The following is a 20122-nucleotide window of genomic DNA, read 5'->3' as shown; positions in this document are numbered from 1 at the left end:
GAGCGGGACGACCGGAAGCAGGGAGTCCCTGGGGCTGTGAGTCAGTCTCATGGCTGCAGGGAACCGATGGTTGCGTGGAAGTCGGTGCCGACCAATGGGAGAAGGAGCGCCCATTCAAACTGGGTTTGCGCCAATCTCCTGGTTGGTCGGCACGAGTGGGCGCTGCTTGGTCGCTGCAGGGCGTCGGAGACCAATCAGAGCAAGAGCGCCCGCTCACGTTCAAACAGGGTTTTGCGCCCTTTCTCCTTATTTGGCGGCGAAGCCCTTCTCCTCCCCAAGCACCGATTGGTGCCACCGGGTTTCGCACCCTTTCTTCTGATTGGGCTGCGAAACCCCTCTCCTCCCCGAACGCCGATTGATGCAACCGACTTTTGTGCCCTTTCTTCAGATTGGGCAGTGAAACTCCCTCCTCCCCCGAGTGCAGTTTTCTGCGATTTGGTTTCCGCCCTTTCAGCTGTTTGGTTGTTGCTTGGTTTGGTGGCGAAGTTTGAATTCACCGGACTAAATCAAGTAACACCATAGAACTAATTTCAGGGATGTACAGAGCCACGAACTCCAGACTTTGGATGCTGATATCTTTGTACATTCAATCGCCCCGCTTTTTGCAGGGATCCCAGATGGGACCCAGGGCTGTTTAGCGAGATAAGTTTCCACTCTGTAACCCCTTCCCTTCTCGGGGCGCCGAGTCCCAAAGTTCATCCCTCTGTATGTTATGTGTTCTCATGTTTGTCCCTGCGCCCTGTTGGTATATCTCAGAGCGGGAGATGGTTATCTGTAACCCAGTCCCACCTCATGCCTGGGATTGTGTTGTGTTGGATGGAGACCCCCTGCAGGGTTCTGTGCATAAAAGAAGCCGGTTCTCAATAAAGATTGTCAAAGGTTGTACCCTGGAACTGTGTGTCATCCAGTTACTGGGGGAAATGGGTCTGGGCAATTATTAATAGCCGGGGATAACCAGCCGGGTTACCCAGGTCCCGCTACACACAGACCTTACCTACATCCAGGTTTTCTAAATGTCCCCATGGCTGTTCTGTGCTGGTACTGCACACTAACACCTGCTGGGTTCAGAAAAAGCATAGTATTTCTATTGCTATGAGGATCAACAATGAAGATTAGAAATATCCTCATCAGTATCAAATTTGTTTAATCTGAATTTATAATTGCAAGAATTCGGATGCCCAGATTCTGAATTATAATACAAAATATAAATTTTAGGCAGACTGGTGTAAATGGAAAAATATACAAGATCTATAGCGCCAACATATAGCACAGAACTGTACAACAGGTACATTACATATAACTAACAGTGACAAAATAATTTTGAAAAACAAGAGAGGGACTGAGTGCCAAGATCCCTGCTTAAACAGCAATCCACAGGTGAGTGGGATATAATCGCACAGAAGGTAGAAGTGCAATGTACACAGAAGGAAGATGGATGGCAGAGGTGATAACAAAATATAGTATTTAAACAAATGCATCACATATGGAAGAGTAAGAAGATGGAAGGGTTAGCCTGGACAGTGAGGAGACAAGCTGTACTTAGTGAAACTGGAGAGGACTGGAATTGGGAAAACAGAGCTGGTGCAAGGAATTCTACCAAAAGCAAGCCTCTCCGGCATCCCATTTCTCCCTTGCACCATTTTCCCCCAATTACTTTGCATCTTCTGTTTTTCTCTCATTTATTGTTTAATTCTACACTTTCATCTGTTCCCCAGTCTCCACCAGCTATTTTTTAACCTCTGACTGTCATATATTTCCCTCCCGACTGTCATCATTCTGTCTCCCGACCTTTTTTCCAGTCTTTCTCTACCAGTTTCTTCTCTCCATCAGTTTATCACCTAATTTCTCCAGTTTCAGCTTCTTTTACAAAAGTAAATCTTTCCAACTCATTTGCATTGTCCACTATCTTTCACAGAGTCTCCTTTACCTCTCTACCTACCTTAACTATGAGTTATGGGACTTGAGCTCCCTGTTGGCCAACGAAGACAAAGTTGCCCCATTCTAGCCAACAATCCTGATGAAAGACTGCAAACCCCGGTGAATGCCGTCAACCACAATTTTGGCTAGCAACCAACATACAAGTCTGGACAGGCTAAATGTGCACTCCTATACCAATTTCAACTTTATTAATGAGTTGGAGTTTAGGAGGTAGATATATATATATAGAGAGAGATAGACATATACATTAATTAACAAGGATATATTGATCAGGGAACAGTTGTAGAGGGTTTTGCAGGAGTGTATTCATCCTAAATGATATCGGAAAACTGTATATATTTACAGAAGGGAGATTTGTGATGTGAGTGAGGAAGATAAGCCAGGCTTCACCACATAACTCAGAAGAATAGCTATTAAAGAGCATAGTACCCGATGAGATCTCTGTTTTTGTGTTTTGTTTAATTTTCATGTTGGCTACTATTACTAAAAGAGAATATAAGAAAGTATATGACAATTCTAGTTTTTTTTATGCGTTTTCCTTTTTATTTTTCCTTTTTCTTATTTTTTTTTTCCAGGAGTCTGGTTTCAGCCGAGATGTTTGAAGGATGGACATTGGTTGGCTATTACTAAATATATAGTATTTATGCATAAGTCTGAACACTCCAAACTTATTTCAGATACTTATTTAAGGAGTTCTAACGGACACATTTTTTGAGTTAGTGTTCTTTTTATTTTTTATTTTTTTGTTATTTGCTTTGTTCTAGGGCTTGATTGTCTATTCTCCCATTCAGTGCGATAGGTGTCATTTTGATGGATGTATTCTGTACATACTGAATGTAGATTGCAATGTAGCACAGATTACATTAATGAGAACCAGCCTCAAGGTTTCAGCAGATCTTAACACATGTAGAAGGTGAGAGAATGCAATGAGATTTCTAAGGTTTCTGGAGATATTTTTTGTATCTGTGACCTCTTGTAATAATACTATCGGGCATCCATGTTATGCATACTTACATACAAAGGACAACGGTCATCATATTGTTACTTCTTTCACTTTATAATGTAATAAAACTAGAAGGGACACTACAGCAACAAAATAACTACAGCTTAATGTAGTTGTTCTGGTGTGTGTAGTATGTCCCTGCAGTTATTTTAATGTAAACACTGCCTTTTCAGGCCTTGTTTACATTACAAGCTAGTAACACCTCCAGCGGCAGTCACTCAGATGGCTACTAGATGTGTTTCCTGGTCCAGTGCAGCACAGTGTGCAGCACTGACGTTCAGCGTCTCTGCATGGAGTTGCTGAACGTTCAATAGAGATGCAACGATTCAATGCTGATTAGCGCAGTGCAGTGTTTTTCTGCACATGCGCAATAGCCTCACAGTACTTTACTATAGGAAAGCATTGGATTGGCTGCGAACATCACTTTTGATGATTTCGGACAAGCAAGCAGGGCAGGGGCTGAGCAAGCCAAAGTCAAATTTTAACTTTTTTTTTTCAAATTGTAATTTTTTATTGAGAAGTTTTCCTTTTTTCAAAAGGTAAGGGGTAAGGGGTACAGCAAGGAAAAAGGGAACAAGGGAACAAAAAGGGTGATCACGGATCCGAAAGATGTTATACAATTGTACAGTTCACACAATATATATTACATTTATTGTACATTGCACATGATGTGCCACATATTATATTAGCAACCTAAGAGTAGCATATCGTGGTATACCGTATGGAAAGTTCTACAGTTTAGTTCACCTAAAGGTAGGCCTCGTCTATATCGCCTGTTTACTCGGCATTTGTGGTGATCCATTGCCGCCAGCTATAATGAGCATTCCTTATTTGCTTGGTTGTTTGTGCTGACATTAGTTCATATTTTAAATATGCTCGAATACTTTGATGTAATAGTGGTAAGGGCGGGCATGTTTTTTGTTTCCAATGAGTGGCAATAAGGTTACGTGCAGCCATTATCATTATTGCGAGTAATTGTTTAGCAGGCTGGGAGATATCTTCAGGCATTAAGAGAAAGAGGCATACCTTCGGTGTTAGTCTTAGTGTTTGAGAGTAAATCCTACTCCACATTTCCTTTATCTCTTCCCAAAGGGGGATAATACGAGTGCAATCCCACCAAATGTGGGACATGGTACCCTTGTCCTGGTCGCATCTCCAACAATGATCTGAAGAGCCCGGGTAAATTCTATGAAGCCTATCGAGCGTCAGATACCACCTGAACATGAACTTCTTATGGGCTTCTATATGGGAGTAGCAAGAAGTTATTCCTTTTAATGCCAATAATGATTTTAGCCATTGTTCATCAGTAAGATTTAAGTGAAGTTCTTTTTCCCATTGGGACTTGAATTTAAAGTCGGGGGCAGGGAGTTGTTCATGTAGTGCTGAGTAGCCTATAGATAGAGTTTTGTTTTTAATCGGGGTTTTGTGGCACCTATCGTACAATATGAGTAGGTTTTTACTGGGGCCTTGTGCCCCGTCCATATTCTTTATTACTTTGTCTGCTATTATGCTTTTTAATTGTAGGTAGGGGAATATATAGGAGTGGGGTAGTTTATGAGTGGATTGCAATTCCGGGAATGGTATGATGTCGTCCTGTCTGCATAGGTCAATAATGCGGGGGACTCCCAAATCTCTCCATTTGCTTAGCGATAACCAAGGTGATATCGTTTTGAGTGTTGTTAGTGGGGCCCATGGCAAAAAATTGTGTTCGGTTTTGCTATTTCGGTGCAAGTAATCCAATGCTTGGACTGAGAATTTCGATAATGGTAATAGGGAGTGTGTATTGTCTCTGAGACGTTTGGGAGTCCACATATGGCCCTTTACTGAACCTTTTGGGCTATATTCATTTTCTAAGTCTACCCATTGTATCGTAAGTTTTGGGGCATGGAGTTTAACTGCTGTCTCCAGTATAGCCGCCCTCTGGTAGTGTAGGATATTGGTGACTCCAAGTCCACCTTCTTTTACTGGGGTCTGCAGCAGGGACAGTGGCAACCTTGTTTTTTTCTTCTCCCATATATACATTGTGATTATGCGTTGTATATTTTTGCTCAGAGTAGGCGACAGTGGGATTGGCAACATTCGAAACACAAATAGCAATTTCGGAAGTATCACCATTTTAACCGCATTTATTCTCCCCAACCATGATAGCATAACTCCTTTCCACTTATGAAGTATTTGTTTACACATTAGCGGCAAGGGAGATAGGTTGTGTGTGATTATGCCCCAAAGAGTGGATGTTATTTTAATACCTAGGTATGTAATGTGTGTGTGCAAATTGTAACTTTTTTAACGGGGGCATGTGGGCATGATTTTGTTTTTTGAGATACATTTTCTTTTTTATTTAATGGAACACAAAGTTGGGTCAGGCTATATTTTATCTGACCAGATGCTCAACCTAGCTGTGATAGCTCTATGTGAAACTACAGCAAGGCAAGATAGGTTGAGCAGCAGGTGTTCAGATAACAGCGCAGCCTGATTCAACATGGCTGCTGAGCCACATTCAAAAATGAAATCGAGATACGGATGTGACCAGGGCCAACAATATGAAACCACCATTAACCATTAGAAGAGGGACATTAACCCATTAGAGTATGCTATACCATCCTGTGGGAGGTGGGCTTAAATGTCATTAGGGAAGCATAGTATCCCCTAAAGCGTTAGCCCTTTTTATATATATATATATATATATATATATATATATATATATATATAAAATTTGAGCTACATGTCTATTCAATCTCATTACAAACACTAAAATCAGTTTATATATATATATATATATATATATATATATATATAATGATTTTAGTGTTTGTAATGAGATTGAACAGACATATAGCTCAAATTCTAGGTTTTGTTTTGGTCAGAACTTGTACAATTGCCCCCGTCCTTAAGGGGATAAGTTAGAAAAGAAGGATTTTGGGCCCAGAGAAGGGGCTATTCCTCCTACCTAGGTCACAGGTTAAGAGACGGCAATTCCATTACCCTTGCTGCAGCAGAGGAGGTGTGTAAATACAAATAAATACACTATACAGGCTTGCAGTGACTTGTGGTGTGTTGATAAATGACTTGCAGACCTGGGGCCACAACAGCCAGAACGTTCTTTATCTCTAGTGCATAACACATAGCCGTCTAACCATCCAGTCTTGGACTCCTCTTTGCTATTCCTTTAGGATTAGGGTATGTGGTCTTGTTCTGGTTACAGATCTCGCCAGATTACGTTTATTCTGTTTTGGCTATAATCCAAACTGTTTCCTGATTTTCCTATCTGTAAGAGCTATATACTTGTAATTATGCGTTACTCAGTTACAGAAATCTTATTCACACAGATATGCACTTTGTGGTTTTGAACTCAGATATAATAGATCCCAACAGTGACCTCATATACATACTTAGTACTAAGTGCTAGAGTTTATGATTCTTGTTTTGTATTTCTAACGAGCAACATTTTATGTTTCTATTGACCTATATCTCTGTTTTCTGTAAGAGGTCATTATGTTGCACTGTTATTTAAGTCCCACGGGTCAGTTGCTGTCCCACGGGCCAAATTTAAGTCCATTATCCTCCTTATAAATCAATCACATATGAGTAATAGAGGACCAATGGTCCCTTTGTCGTAACCGCAGAATGGTAATTTTTTTTTTAAACTTAAAACTTTCCCAAATTATTATATTTTAGAACACGAAGTCAAAAATGCCTGATCTCCCGGACCAGTATACACATCCAGGCAGAATATACACTGATACAAATGTTGCTGAATCGTGAAATCATTCATCCAACGTTCTAAATGGACAAAGAAGGAGGCTTTCATTTTTAAGGGAGTGACTGAAGATATGGTCAAGGAGTGTGATTCTTTTCAGATATTATAGATTAAAGCAGCCCTGTTCCACCACCATGTCATAAAATTCAACGCGACCGAAAGATATCAGAAGACAAAGTAGGGACTCCTCTGTCTTATGGTCAATGATGAAGTTGGCAAAACTCAACAACAAATTGAACTACTACAGTCAAGTTTTGTCACTTCCCCCAGTTGTCGCAAGTCTGAATTAGCTCACACATTCTGAGATAATATCTGTGTAGGATCCCGTGGTCTCGCAGTCGCCATCATAGACCTCAGTGTTGTACTCTTGCACATATACAAGAGTACAGTACTGACATGGGCACACCAGAAGCTGAAAATCAAAGATGATGGTGTCCAGCAGGGGACAACACTAGGTAAGTATAACTCACCACCACTGCATTCCCGGGCCACCGCACAAAATGCAACAATATCACCATCGGTGGTCTTTGCAAAACATGTAAGAATCAAAGAAGATGACCGAGCCACTCTAACTTATGACCTACTGATAACAATTTATATACTTGAAAAGTGTAATTCAGAACAGACCCAAAGTTTTTTATATGCACAGACCGATTCCTAAACACGTATTTTGTAAGTAAGGACAGATGATATGAATTTTATGGCCCTGAAACTCTCTTATATACTCATACTCACCAATAATCTTAAGTTCCGTCAAAGAAGTAAGAGGCAGTGATTAAATGGCTATGCAGGCACAAACACCATTGTAGCAATGGAAAAGTGCGCTTGCCTGAAACATGTGTGTTACATTAGGCAGCATCACAACTTCCTAGAAAAGTTGTTTGGCACCTACAATCGTCATGAAATTCAGGAACAAAATGTGTTCACAAAAACAACATAAACCGTTTACATTTCTTGTATTGCTATAGAAATTTTGTAATAAGTACTTTATATTTCATATTTGGAATGTAGATAGTTTGCCAGATTACTAACACATTAATAGTACTGCCATTAGTTCATTTTTACTACTCTTCCAACTGAGTGCAGTCCCCAGCATATACTTGAGCTGATGAAAAAATAACGTGCACTCGGGGACTTGAATTTAAAATTTCAGCAAGGTGCATTTAAACTAAGGCTGGCATGGAATTCACATTTTATTGTACCCGTTAAAAGGGGAACTGTATTTCCAAGGATTTTGTATACAATTAGGGTTATTCACTGAAGTTAGAATTCCAAGTGGTTCAGAGTAAATTTATAATTAAACTGAATTCATAGCGGATTTAGAGAATTTTTCCAATTTGACTACTATGGTCTAACATTTGAAATCCACTTTGAATTTGTTCACTTGACATATAGGGGATAAAAATCTATCTATATCCTGGAACGGAGGTGGTCCATCTTGACTCCCTGTCAATCACAGGTAAAAGCGCAGCCTCTTTCAACTGATAGTCAGCAGAAAGAGAGCATAGAGCAAGGGGTGCCCAAAAGATAAATCCCAGATGTTTTAAAACTAAGGCGTCCATGATACTTTGTCATTCTAAAGTCATTCTAAAGTCATGAAAAGCACCATGGGAATTGTAGTTATACAACATCTGGGGATCTACCCCTTGCATTGAGAGAGGAGGAGAACCGAAACAAAACTTTAAGTTTCTCCTAATGTAATGGGTGAACTAAATGTGCCAGGATTGAATAGGACTGAACAGATTGGGAAGTCTTTTAATAAATCTCTATTAAATATTTGAAAGAAAACAAATCATCACTGTAGAAAAATAAAAGTTAGATTTTTGATATTTTTTGTAGTAGTTTTCAGTCTGCAATAACATTACAAAAACATTGAAATCCCGTACGAAACTTGTGGATCACACAGCCAGAGCAACATTTAAAAAACAAATTATCACTTTACAGCAAGTGGATACATCAGGTCAAAAATATTTAAATTACATAGGCTCCTCGCTAGAGCTCAGCAGTACAGCTTGTAACCACAAACTGAAATCTCTGTAGAGGAAGGGAATTAGCGTAATCCTACACAATAGAATTGATGACAAATACTTAGAAATATCAACCTGATAATAAATAGGACAAGCAAATCGTCCCAAACAATAAAAAAAAAGCTAATCTCAAAAGGAAAGAAAAAATATAATAATAATAAAAAGTCCCCAAAGTTATTAAAAGTAAAACCATCTGCTGAAGTCATAAGGAGGTACGAAGCTGGGGTCACGAAGAGGCAAGCCAAGACGCAGTCAGCTGGGGCTAGTGTAGGCCTTACTGTGGGAAATGGGAATCACTGTACATTTTCGTGATCATACCATGTGGTTTGAAGGATTTAGCAGCCAGCCAGAAATGGCGCAGAAGTAGTTTGAAAAGCACAGATATATAATATATGCTGTCAGTAGAAGATGGAAGGATTACTGGGTAGGTCGCCCGACACAATGTAACCACAAATAAATTATTTTCGATTCATAAAATATCATACTGCACTCAAGACAGAATGTTCATGAAAACCCATAATATAAAAACTCCCCCACATCACAAGAGGCATATTAACCGTTAAGGGCCTTGGCTATGGTAAACATGACTCAGAGCCGTTTTATAGTGTTGCTAATATAATTTCTGTGTTTTGCTATATCGAGCTGAGAAAATGTATAGAAACCCTTCTGCACACTTCCATTGGTTGTTTTTTGGGAGGGTGGAGTTGGGTTTACATCTACAGGAAATTGTGCAGGTACTGGTTCTAGATTCTATGTATACTGACCTACAGATTATATGTATAGTGATCACCCACATGTTATTGCAAATGACAAACTCAGTCCATTTTAAATTGAATCAGTTCTGTATTTTTAGCTTTATTTTTGTACTTCTTATAATGATGTCTATGAGTTGTATTTTTCTTGCATTAAAAGACTTGCTGAAATGCATTGTCAAAACTTAAGAAGAGGTGGAAGTACCGCTGTCAAGGTTTGTCACTTTCCCAAGCTGTTGCTAGTCTGTGGAAATAAGGAATTAACTCACATGCTCTGAGACAATATCTATGTAGGATTCTGTGGTCTCGAAATCTCCACCATAGACCTCAGACTCAGTGTTGTACTCTTGCGCATGTGCACGTCATTTAGAATTTAGAAGGTTTAAAAAAAACATGTAGGAATCTGTCACTTTATTTTCCATGACCAAAATGTCCTCATTGTGGTTTCCCTGACACTTATGGACTACTTTTAAGTATGTACAGTATAAAAACTGCAGGTTGACAAGAGTGGAACTTTAGTCAGGGCTACCTTGGGCAATACACACCTCCCTCCAGTGTTGCATCACTTCCGGCAGCACTACGTCACAGATCTTCAGTGTTGACTTTAACCCAAACACAAGAGTTGACTAAGCTCTATGGAAGCCGATGGTGTAATGCGCATGCATGCTATTTGACACTCATGCCCATGGAAGTGCAGAAGATGGGATCTCCAACCACTGTCATCTGACTAACACAAATATGACTGCATGGGGAATGAAGACCAAGTGGGATTGGCACAATATTAGAAAAAGTATGTTGCACTGGCCACTGTCTACAGCCCTCAATGTTGGGCATTTCTTTGTGCTTCTTTGGAAAAGACATTGAAGATACAGTACCTTGTGCTTGCTGGTGTGCACAGCCTTGGTCAGGGCCGGACTGGGGATACGAAGCAGCCCTGGAAAAAAATCTATGCCAGCCCCATAAGTCATTGTGTTATGTAGGGTGTATATATATATATTTTATTGAATTGCATCAGGATCATGATGAAAGTCCACAAGAGGGACTGAAACGTTGATCTTCTCTTAAATATTTCAATAAAAGTTACGTTTTAATGAAATCTGAGAGTGCAGCCAACTGTTTCAATTGCCTGGATACTGGAGCCCTGGTAATGCACCCGGTCACACAACTTTGAAGCCTGAGTGCAAGGTACAACAGCTTTTATATAATATATATATATATATATATATATTTTTTTTTTTTTTTTATACATTTCTTCTTCTAATTCAAAATATTAGTTCTTTCAGGGTAATTAAATTATACAGTAAAGCATACGCACATGCAGACACAGACAATCTTACTGATGCACACAAATAGGCTCATTGACAGACAATCTCAATGACACACACAGACAAGGTTACTGGCACAAACACAAATTTAGTACAGACAAACTCTGATACACACACAAGCTTACTACAGACAAGCTCACTGATGCGAACACACTCTCCCTACAGACAAGCCCATTGACACACACATGCTCCCTACAGAAGAGCTCACTAACACACAGATTCCCTACAGACAAGCTCAATGACACACACAAACTCACTAGCAGGCGCACACACACAGAGGCTCCCTCACTAGCAGATGTGCGCGCACACACACACACACACAGATGCTCGCTCGCTCACTCACTAGCAGATGCACACACACAAAGGCAGACACTGACACCGAGGCAAACATCCACACATACAGAGACAGGCAGAGACAGTCACTGACACCGAGGCAAACATCCACACATACAGAGACAGGCAGACAGTCACTGACATTGAGGCAAACATCCACACATTCAGAGACAGGCAGACAGTCACACACACAGGCAGACCGTCACACACACAGGCAGACCGTCACACGCACACAGTCACACACACAGTCACACACACACAGGCAGACAGTCACACACAGACAGTCACACACACACACACACACATGCAGTCACACACAGACAGTCACACACACAGTCACACACACAAACACAGTCACACACTCACAGGCAGGCACACACAGACACACTGACTTGCTTCTTACCTCCACATCCCTTGGAGCTCCTGGAGGCTGGGTGTTGGGGAAGCAGGGACTCCCTCCTGCTTCCCATGCTGCAGTCAGCCAGGCCACCGCCGCACGCTAAGCTCCGCCCCGCCGCACAGTAAGCTCCGCCCACGCCACATGCTAAGCCCCAACCCCCGCCGCAAATTTGTATTTTTTTTTTTATTATTTTTTTTTTTATGATCCCGGCCGGCCATGTGTGAGCTGTGCCGGACGCCTGGCTCCCCCTGCTCCCATGGGGTCCTGTGCGGCCGCATAGCTTGCACATGGCCGGCCGGCATCACAGGAGTCTAATCACTGATAAGGGCTGTCAGCCCAGCCCCAGGTGCCGCGGCCCACCGGGAAATTTCCCGGTATCCCGGTGGGCCAGTCCGGCCCTGGCCTTGGTTTATCACTTTTGACATAAACCTCACCATGTTAGCAGAGTTTGGCTGTTCCCCAACCAGTTTTTCAACCTACACTGTGTCAGGATGGGGCAGTGGCCCAACACGCAGAATTAAGTCAAAGTGATAAACGTATTGCCGGGCCTTAGAATGGTCGGATTTAACGTAAAAATAATAGTCAGAAACAAAGTCAGGGACACAGACAGGAGCATAAACGAGAAGACAAAGCCAAAGGGTCAGGGATACCAGAAATACGGATAGTCAGATTTAAATAACCTCCAAAGCCTGCTCATTGGTTAAAATGGGACCTATGACCTCAAAATGTGCATGTGAGTGCACCGATCAAGAGTGCAGCCACACAGTGCCCACAGCTTTTTCTGTTTCACTTAATGATCGTGTTTCAGCTTATACAATATATTGGCGATTATTATCACCTGTTTGTTATAATTGTTTAATCAGACAAAATCCTTCACTTTGTGTAAGGACACCTAGAAGAATGGATGCTGTTTTGAAGGCAAAAAATGGTCACAACAATTACTGAATCGATTTATATTTTTCTTCTGTTCACTCACTTTGAATTTGTTCACACCTATGGTTTTAACGTGCATTTTCTCTGTTGGTGCAGTTCACACAAAAATGCTGCACATACAGACTCCAAGCACCATGGCCACTTCATACCACGGACAAGTGGTCATGGTTCTTGGAATAATCACTAAAGATCGGCCAAGAAGCAACAAGTCGTTTTTTACTGTGCTCAGAAACACATTACCATTACAATAACAGAAAGACTATTTCTGTTATAACTTGTATCGCTGTGACCGGGGCTCACAGATTAGGAAGTCCCTGGGGGAACTGTTATGTGTATACAATGTGTTAAAACATAACTTTTATTAATAAACTTATGATAAAAATTCTAATTATTTTGAAAGGAAAATTGTGAAGAAAGAAAATAGACAGACTAAATAAATAAACTAGTCCTACAGTGGAAAGGTGCCCAGGTGATGCGCTTAAAGCATATCATATCCTACAATAGTTGGGCATAACCTAACCAGTTGTCCGTAGCTCTATAGAGAAGCCGTGGCGATGAATTGTATGGTCACTGAATACTTGTGAGCAGTATCCCTGGACACTTAAAGGGACTCTCCAGTGCCAGGAAATCAAACCGTTTTCCTGGCACTGCAGGTACCCTCTCCCTCCCACCTCCCATCCCCGGTTGCTGAAGGGGTGAAAACCCCTTCAGTGACTTACCTGAGACCCCCGCCGATGTCCCTCGGGGGTGGTTTAAGGTCGCCGCCGCTCCTCCCCTTCATCACGTCAGCCAGCGGGGGAGACTGATCCCAGAGGACAGCTGAGGAGACCTAATGCACATGCGAGGCAATGCCGCGCATGTGCATTAGAGCTCTCCATGGGAAATGCTTTTCAATGCTTTCCTATGGGGAATTGAGCGACGCTGGAGGTCCTCACACAGCGTGAGGACGTCCAGCGACGCTCTAGCACAGGTTTTCTGTGCTATGATGCAGGAAGTGCCCCCTAGTGGCTGTCTAGTAGAAAGCCACTAGAGGTGGAGTTAACCCTGCAAGGTAATTATTGCAGTTTATGAAAAACTGCCATAATTACACTTGCAGGGTTAAGAGTAGTGGGAGTTGGCACCCAGACCACTCCAATGGGCAGAAGTGGTCTGGGTGCCTGGAGTTTCCTTTTAAGAAATATCTATAGCGAATAACAGAGATAATCAATACTCGCCCTCGGCTACATTCGCTATAGATATTTATTAAGTGTCCAGGGATACTGCTCACAAGTATTCAGTGACCATACAATTCATCGCCACGGCTTCTCTATAGAGCTACGGACAACTGGTTAGGTTATGCCCAACTATTGTAGGATATGATATGCTTTAAGCGCATCGCCTGGGCACCTTTCCACTGTAGGACTAGTTTATTTATTTAGTCTGTCTATTTCTTTTTCTTTCTTCACAATTTTAATTTCGAAATTATTATCATTTTTATCATAAGTTTATTAATAAAAGTTATGTTTTAACACATTGTATACACATAACAGTTCCCCCAGGGACTTCCAAATTTGTGACCCCCGGGGTTTTGCTCTAGGGGCCTTTCCTGAATAAAATCTGGCCATGTGAATTCAATACTTTCCTATGAGAAGCATTTGGATGCGAGAGCCGCACATGGACATCAGTCCCTGATGATCCCCTATGAGAAGGATTGGGCCATTGGCTCAAGAGCCGGATTATGTTGCAGAAGGAGGAGTTGCTGGCAGTAGTGAGGTAGTCTGAGCGCTGGAGAAAAGGTAATTAATAAGCTATTTTTCCATGTATTTATTCCAAACTGGGGAGGGGAGGGGAACCTAAAATAATTATGCACTAGGACACTAGTTTTCCTTTAACTCTGATGAACAATAAATATTTTTTTTAATATATTGATGGATGGTGCCATAGCAGATACCAGACGGAAAAAGACAAAACACTGATTGATAATTTGAAGTTTGTGATTTTTATACATTTTATTTTTAAATAATCACTATAACTAGCTAATAGTAATATACTCTCTTATTGCGATTGTTTTCTATTGCTGAATTTGACAGTGTGCGTAACAAGCTATATGTAAAGATACAGATCTGAGTTGACTATTCTCTGTTAGTTGATACATATATTGTCCCCACACACTGGCAAACTGGTTTCATTTTATTGGAATGATGAGACTAGTTAACGTTAGACATCTTTAAGGTATGTGGGTGGTCCCTGGCTTTATCAGTTTTCAGTTAAGGACAGATATCCTTATTTTCCTCTGTCCTTGTGTATCAAACCTGCCTTCAGTTTGCTTCAGATAATCAGCACTGGTTTTCAGTTTTAATGGGACATAGTTTGTAGTGGGGTACTCTGAAATGGTAAGCTTAACTTCACATCAGCCACCAGTTCTAACAAAATCCTCCATATCTATCATTAGTGCTACAGATAGCTGTATATTATATTATTAATATCGTTGTTTTTTGTTTTGTTACTTTGTGTGTGTGTGCTTGCGTGTGGCTCTGTATTTCAGTTGGACATTTTCCTTTGTGCAGGCGATTCACCAATTCCTAGTACACAGAATCTTGGACCCTTTGATGTCCGGCCCTTTCTTTAAAATCGTACTCAATGCCTGCTGCTAGCTTAGGTGCCTCAGAAATCAAGGGAAGAACCTTAAGGCGCATTACACTTCAACCTTCATTCTATAAGATGAGAGAACCCATCAACACCCTCTTATAATTGCATCTATCCCTTGAAATGGAGCCCTCAAAAGGTTAAATCAATCCTCAGCGAACACTCGGCTTTGCAGCTACCACTTGACATCAGGATATCTGCTATACAGCAGACACACTGCATGAAATATAGACAGTTCTATAGACTTCCAGTATGTACTTGCGGTTTCACACTAATCCACTAAGCATTAATATGTTCATGAGTTGTGATAACTAGCATTGGTATACACAGTGACACTGTATCTGGTGATAATGGTATTTCCTTTATAAGACTCCATTACTGCATAACTGAGGTTTAAATATGTTTTATTGCTCCCACCACATCTTAGAATGGAGACTTCAAACAGTAACTTCTGGTTTTAAGCTAGGAAAGTTGCATTTGGGCCATTTCCTAATGTTGGTCAGAGACGTTAATGAGTCTCCTAAGAATTCAGCTAAACCAAATCTCCTGAAACGACAATTCCCCTGTTAATCGTTTAAATGAAAACTTAATTCAGACTTATCGTGTTATCTTAAATGAAACCGAGAAATTTTAGGACTTTTACATTTTCTAAAAATGTGACCCTCATACAAAAGATTAAAATAGTCAGGCCATGTTAATTTGGTAGATAGATGCCTAGGTATAGTCAGCAAAAACTGGTTTGTTTTATTAAAGGAATGCTCCACACACCATAACCACTGTAACTTACTAGCTTACCTTGGGAATAGTCTGACTTCTAACCTAAAATCTGCCCCACCCGCACCCACACCTCCATTACCTACCACGGAGAGTCAGAAGGGGTTGATCACTATCAGACAATGATGTATTGCGGATATGGGCTCAGGAGAGCCAACTAAAGTTCCTGCTTAGTAACAGACTGCTCTCTGGTGTTGGTAGTGAGTGCACTGTAGTGGTTATGGTGTTTGTAGTTTTCCTTTAAAAAGCACATTTCTATTTATATCTGTGTGTTAGGGTGTACATCTGTATGTGTATATGTCAATTTGTATCTGTGTGTATTTCTGTGTGTCAGGGTGTGTACCTGTGTCAGTCTGTGTATCTATGTGTGCGTATGTGTCAGTGTGTATATGAATTTATGTGTATGTTAATGTGTATGTATATGTATCTGTATGTTAATGTGTATGTATATTTGTGTAAGTATGTATGTGGCAGTGTATGTGTGTATACAGTGGTGTATCCTAGTTTTGTGCTGCCCTAGGCAGGACAAAACTCATTCCCTCGCCCCATCTCCCTCCCTTCCCCCCACGCCACCCCCACCCAACCCTTCCACCCTGCCCCGCCTTCTAAATACACACACACACACATTCACTGACAGATACGCATACACTAGCTAACAGAAACACACACACACTAACAGAAACACACACTAACAGACACACTCACACTCACTAAAAGAGACAGACACTCACTAACAGACAAAGACACTCACTAACAGACAAAGACACTCACTAACAGACACACACACTCACACACTAACAGGCAAACACACTCACACTCACTAACAGACACACACTAACAGACAGACACACACACACACACTAACAGACAGACACACACACACACACTAACTAACAGACACACACACACACTAACAGACACACACACTAACAGACACACACACACTAACAGACACACACACACTAACAGACACACACACTCTCACTAACAGACACACACACACTAACACACACACACACACACACACACTAACAGACACACACACACTAACAGACACACACACACACTAACAGACATACACACACACACACTAAAAGACATACACACACACACACTAACAGACATACACACAGACGCGCGCGAGGGAGCTGAGCAGAGCGCTCAGGGGAAAGTGCTCCCTCACCAGCGCCACCTGCCAGACCCACCAGCAGCCCGCACGCCCGGCCGGCTTGTCAGTTAGCCGCAAGGCTAACAAGACATTTGCCCTGGGCATTTGGGGGCGGCTTTTTTTGCCGCCCCTGGAAAATGCCACCCAAGGCAAATGCCTTGTTTGCCTCACGGCTAATATGTCCCTGTGTGTATATGTGTGTGTGTGTGTGTGTGCATACATCCAAGCAAACACCAACAATACATGCAAACACACTCCTGCGATGAAACACAATTATTACATTCAAACACACACCTGCATTCATACTACAAAAGTAAATACAAACACAACCCCTTCACTCAAACACTAACACTATACAAATGTACATCCGCATTTATAAGCCAACATTACATCTAAACACAACCCTGCAACCATACGCAAACATTACCTACAAATACACTGCTGTATTAAAACACTAAAATTATATGCATGCATTTCTTAAATCAAACACCAACACTACACACAAAAACACACCTGCGTTTAAAAGATAACACTACATACAAACACTCCCCTGCATGCATACAAAACATTACACACAAGTACACCACTGCAATAAATGGCAACAGTACATACAAATACACCCCTACATGCACACATATACTCTATGTAAAAGACACATACATTCAAAGACACAAACACTGCTCACAAACACAACCCTGCAATAACGGGCAAATGGTAGATCACCAGCTGGCATAGCATCTCTGGAGTTGTACGACAGTTATAAATCTACCTTTGGCCACTCTTGCACTAGAAAGGGCCCAAAAAACTTTCTTGCACCAGGGCCCTCTCTACATTAGTTCCGTCACTGCATACGGGAACAATAAGTGAAGACGTGAAGAAGGCCCAGCCCAAATGAACTTATGACCTAAAGTGATAAGGCATCAGCATACACAAAGGGAAGTAAGGGAATCAAGTGATTTGAATGTACTGGAAAGGGTGTTTGGGCGGAGGAGTACAGTGGGTGGGAGATGATATTGGAAGGTAAACTGGGGCAACTCTCAAGAAGAGTCTGTGATACGAGAATGGGATAGTAACAGGTCATCGGCGGAGTGAAGAGGCAGATCTTGAACATATCTGCTTATGAGGGAGGAGATTTAAGCAGGTGCACATTTTTGGGGAGCTTTGTAAGTAAGCACGAGAACGTTAAACCAAATTCTAACTATAACAGTAAGCCAGTGTAGAGAGTGTAGACGAGTTTGACAGAAATAAACAGCCTTGAAAGATAGCTGAATTGTTTAAATCTGACTAATTTGACCTAGAATTAGGGTAAATTGGGGTAATCAGCTACCACTGCTAAGAGTGCAGAGCGATTTGATGGCCTCTGGACCGAGAAAAGAATTCACTGTCATAAAAGCTTTTGCTTCCCCAAAGCTCAGCATCCACCGTTACCAACTGCTGACTTCTGAAAACATTTGGACTCACATGAAAGAATCGCTGCTGTATTTAAAAATAGCTTCTGTGATGAATCAGTATTAGAACTTAGTGTATATATATATAGAAAGAGTAAGGAATGCATATTGTAAGCACAGAACACATATTAATCTCATTCAGAAAAGATCAACAGTATAACTGGAATAGTTTAATATAATGGTACTTCAAGAAATGGTTTTTATTAGCTTCACCTGGAATCCCACTGCATTAACGCAGTCGTAATTCAGAATGCTGACTTTGGTCTGTTAGTGCATTCCAGTTTCACAAAGGGTTAATGGTAAACAAAGAGAGATACATTTATGCAGTGACATGCCATCAGGGCCGGATTAACACTCCTAGCTGCCCCAATGCACTACACACACACACACACACATACACACACACACACACACAAACATTTGGGGTATTCAATTGAATGCGTATGTGGAGGTTACCTGTGGTGTGTTTGTTGGGGTAGGCTATATGTTGTGTTGCTTGTTTCTGTGTGTGTGTTTGGGGTAGCTGCTCGTAGGGTTGCGTGTGTGGGAGAGATGCTGCTTGTGTGGTTGTGGTTACTGTGTATGGGGCCGTTTATAATATAATAGGTGTATGAGCATGTACATACAGCAATTAGGCATCATGGTTGGAGACTGGTAGAGGCTGGTAGTGCTGGCAATATAGTGGAGTTATTGTTTAAATGGAAACTTTAAAAAACAAACTTTAGCTTAGTGAAGTGGTTTTGGTGTATAAATCATATCCTGACAGTCTCACTGTTCAATTCTGTGCCATTCAGGAGTTGAATAGTTTTTATTTCTGTTTTTATAGCCCTGGCCGTGACTCTGACAGCTTCCATAAAACACATGGTTTAATCAGCACAGTGTGTTTAGTTGATAAGTTCTTATCCCCTGCTGTGTTCATTGATTTTTAACAGGGGTTACTACGGGTTCTAGTAGGTTATTGACTGTGCATGTGATGAGAAAGTCTAAATTAAACACACTGTGCAGTATTTGAAACTAAAATCGTTAGACTTTTTCTGTTAGCATGTAGCAAGTCTTCCAATAGTCCTGATTTTGATGGGAGAGTCCTGATGTAAGGCACCTGTCCTACTATCCTGTGTTTGTTTGCTGGTGTCCCACTTTTGGGAACAATATGGAACTGTCCCTAAATCGTGCAGAGCCATCATTAGATGTGCTTCTGCTCTGTTTAGGGCACTAGGGTCCTGCCGAGGACACTGAAACAGTGTTCCCTGCATTGTCTGGCTTCAGTGGTCTGGCTTTGATGATTGACAGGTAGCCTGACATGCATTCACATGCACTGATGATTTGCAAGGATCCATAAAAATGGGCTTAAGAGGAACCTGCCTTGTGTATTATTGAAAAAAGAAGGGGTTCAACTAAGGAAGGGGTTCCCCACTGGAATTCCTTAACCCCTTAAGGACACATGCCATGTGTGACATGTCATGATACCCTTTTATTCCAGAAGTTTGGTCCTTAAGGGGTTAAAGTGGTGTCATAGAGTGTATAAACACAGGTTAAGAAAAATACCCTTCAAAGGTAGCTTAAAAATATATTCTTAAAGCAGCACAAATTCACACAACACCACAAAAATAATTTTAAAAAATGCAAAAAATGTAAA

At 41.2% G+C, this 20122-nt stretch overlaps 1 protein-coding gene across 1 annotated transcript in view; it reads right to left on the bottom strand.

Moving 5' to 3' along the window:
- LIX1 (limb and CNS expressed 1) overlaps positions 1-20122 on the bottom strand; it is a 139407-nt gene that overhangs the window by 81042 nt on the left and 38243 nt on the right. The window lies entirely within an intron of this gene.

This window comes from Pelobates fuscus, chromosome 5 (genome assembly GCF_036172605.1).
Source record: "Pelobates fuscus isolate aPelFus1 chromosome 5, aPelFus1.pri, whole genome shotgun sequence".
NCBI classification, from domain to species: Eukaryota; Metazoa; Chordata; class Amphibia; order Anura; family Pelobatidae; genus Pelobates; species Pelobates fuscus.
The sequence above is the reverse complement of the archived record's forward strand: the minus strand, read 5'-3'. Positions and strand labels throughout refer to the sequence as shown.